Source organism: Mesocricetus auratus, unplaced genomic scaffold (assembly GCF_017639785.1).
Source record: "Mesocricetus auratus isolate SY011 unplaced genomic scaffold, BCM_Maur_2.0 Super-Scaffold_100027, whole genome shotgun sequence".
NCBI lineage: Eukaryota > Metazoa > Chordata > Mammalia > Rodentia > Cricetidae > Mesocricetus > Mesocricetus auratus.
In genome coordinates, this window is record NW_024429208.1 from 12,840,596 (window position 1) to 12,848,247 (window position 7,652).

The following is a 7,652-nucleotide window of genomic DNA, read 5'->3' on the forward strand; positions in this document are numbered from 1 at the left end:
TAAGTCAAATGTAAAACTGGAAATGTCAGGTTATACATCATAGCAGACAGTGAATCAGAACACACAGAAACCCTTTGGCAACCAAATGCAGAACCACTCATATAAGATTTAGTGACAGTTTCACAGAGACACTCTGGCCTCAATTGTGTCTTGCATGATGACTAAAGGGAGAAGTATGTGGGCATCAAAGCCAGGACAGTGGAAAAGACTATGGGGGGAAGGCTTCATGGTAGACTACTCTGTAATCTGAGCAACTCTGGAGTGAGGCAAGAGTATCCCAAACTCAAGGCTAGATTTCTCAAAATAGAAAGGAAACAGTGCCAGAGGCATGACAGTCGCATTCATAGGGGCCAGGAACACACAGACGTAATGAAACAGCATGAACACCTTCAGTGTCACATAATGAACAATCACATTCAAATTCGCCTGTGTCATTATTCCCCTATTTGGCACGCACACAATGCAACCTTGTGCTACTCTTTTTTGCTGCAGTGGCATAAATACTTGCAGAGGTTTTATTTGTAAGACGCAAATGGAAACACCACTGAAGTCAAACTTGGCAGAAGAACAAAAGAGATGAAAAAAACAATTAAAACCTAAGTAAGGTGTTAGAGGTCGTGGTCTCTAGGAAGAGCGCTAATCATATTTTCATAGTATTTCCCAGGGGCTTCTTCTATTGATCCAGGGCAAAATGAGCAGGAACACGCATTAAGGAATGAAGACGGGGAATAGGACGATCAAGTTGTCTGTTAGGAACAACTGGAGATTTCCCTTTTATCACAGAACCCATTGGCTTTTGTTTCCTCCATCTATTCTTAACCTTTTCTAGAAAATAAAATTCCCCCTTACTACCACTGTGCTGTTTTTGGGATGTAATTGCAAGGTTGACTATGTGTCTGGGCACTTTCCTCTTTGAACCAAATCACTTAAGAATAAAAGGTACTTGCTGGCATGTAGAAGTATGCAGATAGATACATGTCTATCGCCATGTACAAAACGTAAGTCCAAATGGATCAAAGACCTCAACATAAATCCAGCCACACTGAACCTCTTAGAAGAGAAAGTGGGTGGTACCCTTGAACAAATTGATACAGGAGACAGCTTCCTGAACATAACACCAGTAGCACAGACAGTGAGGTCAACAATTAATAAATGGGACCTCCTGAAATTGAGAAGCTTCTGTAAGGTAAAGGACACAGTCAGCAAGACAAAAAGGCAGCCCACAGAATGGGAAAGATATTCACTAACCCCACATCTGACAGAGGGCTGATCTTCAACATTTACAAAGAACTCAAGAAGCAAGTTTTCAAAACACCAAAGGATCCAATGAAAAAGTGGGCTACAGAACTAAATAGAGAATTCTCAATAGAGGAGTCTAAAATGGCTGAGAGGCACTTGAGAAAGCGCTCAACATACTTAGCCATCTGGGAAATGCAAATCAAAAAAACTCTGAGATACCATCTTACTCCTGTCAGCATGGCTAAAATCAAAAACACCAACGATAATGTATGCTGGAGAGACTGTGGTGAAAGGGGAACACTCCTCCACTGCTGGTGGGAGTGCCAGCTTGTACAGCCTCTTTGGAAATCAGTATGGAGATTCTTCAGAAAAATGGGAATAAGCCTACTACAAGACCCAGCAACTCCACTCTTAGGCATATATCCAAAAGATTTACACTCATACAATAAGGACATCTGTTCCATTATGTTCATAGCAGCATTATTTGTAATAGCCAGAATTTGGAAGCAACCTAGATGTCCCTCAACCGAAGAGTAGGTAGAGAAAATGTGGTACACAATGGAGTACTATTCAGTAGAAAAGAAACAATGGAATCCTGAAATTTGCAGCCAAATGGATGGCACTAGAAGAAACCATCCTGAGTGAGGTGACCCAGTCACAAAAAGAGAAACATGGCATGTACTCTCTCATATATAGATTTTAGACATAGATCTGGGGAATGCCAGCCTACAATCCTATGACCAGAGAGTCTGGGAAACAGAACCTTCATTCAATGACTGATGGAAGCAGAGGTAGCCTCCCACAGCTAAACACTGAGCTGAACTCAAGGAATCCAGTGACAGAGAGGGAGGACTGATGAGCAAAGGGGTTAAGACTGGGCTGGTTTAACCTCCAGAAACAGCTGGTCTGACAAGGGTTAGCTCTTGAATCCCAGACTGATGGCTGGGATTCCAGCATGGGACTGATCAAGACCCCATGAACATGGATGTCAGTGAGGAGGCCTATGCAATCTATTGGGCCTTGGGTAGTAGATCAGTATTTATCCCGGGTATACAAATGGACTTTGGGTGCCCATCCAACAATGAGAGATGCACTCTCACCCTGGACTCCCAGGGGAAGGTCTAGGCCCTGCCCTGGATGAAATGACAGACTATGGACACCCCCATGGAGGACCTCACCCTCCCTGAGAGAAATGAGGGGATATTGGGGGGGGCTGGTGGGTTGGCGTGGGAGGAGGGGAGGGAAAGGGAAAGGTACCTGGAATTTATATGTGAAGCAACCTTGTTTCTAATTTAAATTTAAATTTAAAAATAAAAATTAAAAAAAGAATAAAAGGCACTTGAGTTCAATGGTGAGATTTCAGAAACTTCAAGGTAGTTTATCAACTTCCATGCTAGGGAATCTGAGTGAGGAAAATCTTAATCTTTGGAAGGAAATATGTGTCAAAGAGGGGAGAAATAGTTTAACTGTTTAAAGGGAGGGACGGGTCAAGCTTTGAAGAATTATGGATAGGCTAGTGTGTGCACAGATATTCATGTGTGTGTTCATTCGTGTTTATCTGAGCATTCGGCATCTGCATGTAACTGTTCAAGGGATTTGACATCATTCTGTCTTTCAAAAACTTGACAGTGATAATCATCAGAAGGCAAATATCTCTCCTGTTATTAAACTGAAGCTTTGAGTCCTATGCCTGTACTCGAAGAGGTATGATTAATATATTGATGGTTAAAGGTCACAAAAAGGTAGCTTTTAAATTAATACATTCACAAGACACATACATTCATTTGTAGAGAAGAGGAGGCATATATAAGCAGAGTCTAATGTATTATTATGCTCAAACCCTATTGAAAAAATTATAAACGTTATATAAGAAAAATACAGGCCTCTGTCTCCAGGAAGACACAAATAGGGAAATGAACTTGTTAACAGTATTGCAAGCAGATCGAACCGAGCCATCGGAAGCCTTGCTTAGCTGACTCCTGATTTACGTTTTCCCTCGAAGGGATAAGAAAGGCAATGCCGGGTAAAGAATGTGAAGGGGATAATTTATATAATTAATCACAGTACTGCGATCAATAGAGCATCAGAGGCCATTTTCGATACTGAATAGAATGGCTTGTCGGGTGTAATGGACCGCTTGGAAATCTATCCTTCTGATACAGCCTATAAAGAAGTAGCCTGGGCTGGGGAGCAGGAGCAGGAGGGGTGATCGGAGATACAGAAATAACAAAGCGGCCATAAAACAACAGCATTGTCCTTAAACACGGATACAAAAGAAGCCCAAGCCCATCTTTGCTCTAAGTGATCATGACGATGTACAGGCCTGCCTGTGCCCACTGATTTCCTTCCCCCTTTGTGTCCTTCCCTTTTTCTTCCTTGGCGTCCCTGTCTCCAGGGCGATTTTCAGATAGCGTGCCTCCCGAAAATTCTCCAGGTTGCAGTTTCTAAGCAGGGGTGAGCTGAGTTACACGTGATCTAATTTATCGAGTGGCTACTTTTGCTTTTCTTTGTTCTTTCTGGACCATTTTCACCTAAGGTATCAGTTAGTGTTTTCAAAATGAAACAGCTTTTGGAGTAGAAGACTGGCAGGCAACCAACGTGCTTTTTGACAACTCTTAGTTGAGAAATGTTACTTTTTACGGATACATGTGAAATGAGGCTTTAGGTGGTGGAGGTGTTGTTTCCCTAAGCTGAAAAGGGTCAACGCTTGTGTCCCTGAGGATTTCTGAAGAAGCTGATAGAAAATTGTACTGATGTAAAACAGGTAATCTTAAGCTGTAGGGAGCTGCTTACATCCTAAGAACCACTGGGCTGACCAATGGGAACTGGGGTAGGGAAACAGAAAGCCTGTAGGTGAACTGGGAAAATAAAGTCAATACACCTAATCGCATTTTACCATGATCTACTCATATAAATGTGAGGCTTTACTGTTGTCTGGGCATTCTAAGTCTGCTTTTTTGTGATGTGATAAAGCATTGACTGAAACCAATTTGGAGGAAGAAAAGGTTGATTATGACTTACAGGGTATTATAGTCCATCACCAAGTGAAGCAAGTCCAGGAACTCAAACAGGAACCTGGTACAGGACCTAAACCAGAGGCCTTGACAGACACTGCTTATTGACTTGCTCAGCCCCTTTTGTTAGACACTCCAGGTCCACTCAGCTTCCTGGGGATATTTTTGCCCACAATGGACTGGGCTCTTCCACATCACACAACAGTCAAGAAAATGCTTCCACAGTCATAACCACAGAGCAGTGGGATGGAGGCGATTTTCAGCTGAGGGTCTCTCTTCCTGAGTCACTCTAGTATGGGTTATACTGACAGAAACCAACCTGAGGATATGCTTACTAACTATGAAGTAACTGTCAAAACTTCTTTACAGAATACATTGGGAAATTTGCCCAATTTTAAATCAGTCTTTTTCACATGAGCCCCCCTTTTCAACAATAATGCTCTGTTTGCAGTCCTACTATATCCTAAAACATACATATGTATATGTATATGAGAGAGAGAGAGAGACAGAGAGAGAGACAGAGAGAGAGAGAGAGAGAGAGAGAGAGAGAGAGAGAGAGAGAGAGAGAGAGACTCAGAGACTCAGTCATGGTGACGTGTTTGTACATGTACATACGGTACCACATTAAATGCTGTGTAAGATGCACCATGGTCTGGGTGGCAATCAAGGCTTTCATAGCCTGGAACATTAACTGTTTCTGGGTTGGAACATTTCATTCTTCTGGTCACTTGAAATACAGCACAGATTATCATGAGTAAGGAGCACAGCTATGCCTTATATAGACAACCATAATGAACTTCTCCTGTCATTTGATGCCTTTTAACCCGTTATCTCCGTCCTTCCCCCTCCTGACCTTTCTGGTATCTAGAGGATTCTTCTTATGGTATCCTTCCATGAGATAGACATTTTGTTTTTCATAAATGTGCTCTATTTGTCTTCTTTCTTTTAAAGATTTGTTTTTTATTTTTTATTATGTGTTCCTGTGTGTTTGTATGTTTCCGTATGTACTCATGAGAGCCGGGGCCCTTAGAGGTTAGAGATGTCTGATACCCTTGTGGTTGGAGTTACAGGCAGAAGGAAGCTGCCCAGTGTGGGCCCTAGGCATTGAACCCAGGTCATTATGGGGTCTTAATCACTGAGCTGTTCCTCCAGCCACACATTGGTTCTCTTTTGTTTGTCTATAGTACCAACCCCTGACTTCGTCCCTGTCACTGTAAATGACTGGATTTGGTGTGGTTTCCTTCTTAAGGGTGAAGCACAGGCCACTGCAAACACACAGATTTAAATGAATTTAATGCAAGCTGCATGTATTTCTTTATCAAAAAGCACAAATTTGGAGTTTTGTGAAACTTGTTTATCGATTGAAATTGTAATGCATGGCTTAATGAAAACTTAAAACATCAAATTATCCTTTGGAGAAATTAAATTCTATACCATCTCCCACTACAGAAAAAAACGTGACCTACCCAGGAGATGGAAATTGTTTGTTTGTTTTTTGAGACAGGGTTTCTCTGTGGCTTTGAAGGCTGTCCTGGTGGCACTCTGTAGAACAGGCTGGCCTCAAACTCACAGAGATCCACATGCCTCTGCCTCCCCAGTGCTGGGATTAAAGGCATGCACCACCTACATGTGGCAGAAATTTTAACTTACATGTCAAGTCTTAACTGAAGACTGGAAACTGTATCAGGCCTCTAGACTTTGCATAGGTCATATAGATTCTCAACATATATAGATCACAGCAGAATTAGATCAGCTCTGAGAGTTCCATCCACCAAAAAGGTGGCCTGGGGTGGACACAACTGTCCTTGAGCACAGGCATCTGTTGGCCTTGGGCATGGAACTCAAGCACCGTGTCATGTTGATGACTTCTCTGGATTTTAATGAGTGCCTTCTATTAACCTGCTGAATTCACTTGTACCATAAAGTGCATGTAAAGTAATAAGAGAGGACACTAAGTCAGCCGTTGTGGGAGGAGTCAAGGAGCAGGTGATTTGAAACACTTCCTAAGATCAGGACACAGGCCTCAGTCTTTCAGTAGGAGTGTATAGGATGCAGTGTCCCGGAAGGCCACCATCCAAGGACTGGGACTGGAGGGGAAACTGAGCGTTATGGACATAGTGAGTCATGGACAGTGACATTGAAGCTTGACCTTGTCAACTATGGGATTTTCTCAGATTGTCACACAGAGATATGATAGGAAGGGATAAAGTTATCATTAAATATGTAAGCATTCACAATGGTAGCAAAGAGAAAGACCAACTAACAATCACTCTCCAAAGCACACATACACATAGACACACCTGTACACACATACCCTATACACACACACCCCTATACACACACACACCTACACACATGACACACATACACACTTACACGCATACCTATACATACTTATACACACACCTACACACACACACCTATAAACACACACCTATATACATACCAACATACACACCTACATACACACATGCCCACAAACACCTAAACATAGACCTAAACACATACATACACACACACACACACACCACAGCTTGGAAATCATATGGAAGACTTAGAAAGAACTGCAGTGCAAAGACCTTCAGGTCTTAGACCCAGGATACCTGTGAGCATCTCTCACTTTACCTCATGGAGGATGTTACAAACATGAGAGAAAATGTTCAAAAGTCCAGTCAAGATGACAACAGGCACTCTCTCCTGCTGGGGCTGTGACTGACCATCCATTCATGGATGACAGAGTCTCTCACAGCAAAGGATATATGCTTTAGCTCACTTGCAAATGATCATTTTTCCATACTAATGTGCAGCACTACTCCATATTTAAAATTTATAAATTGGTCTTTAAATCATATTTACAAGCACATGTATATACATGCAAATTTGTAAAACAAAAACACTCTGATCCTATTAATATTTCTCTACTTTTTTACTTTATTGTTATGTGCACTCTCTGGGAAAACAGGTATGAATTTAATATTCTTTTATTACCAATACATACTATTTCATGTTGTTTTTATGATGAAGGTATTAAGAATTTCCAGTTGGTGAATATTTGGCTCTTGCTAGTGTTTTCATGGAGAGCCATGATAAATAACTTTGTTGACATCATACTTTTTATAAAATAGATCATGTCTTTAGTATCCTCCCAGAAGAGAAATTGTTAGACAAAGTAGGTCCATTTAAAATATTCATATATCTTCACATTTTTAAAAAGGGATTGGTTCTTTTTCTCGATATACTTTGTTTGACTTTTGTTTTTTTGTTTTCTTTTCCTTTGGAGTCTTTTACTTACAAGAAACACAACCTGATTCTGACTGAGTTAAACAAGAACAAACTCACTAAAGATATTGAGTATCATAGTAGCACATGAGAAGAGTTAAGCAGCCAAAGACATTATTC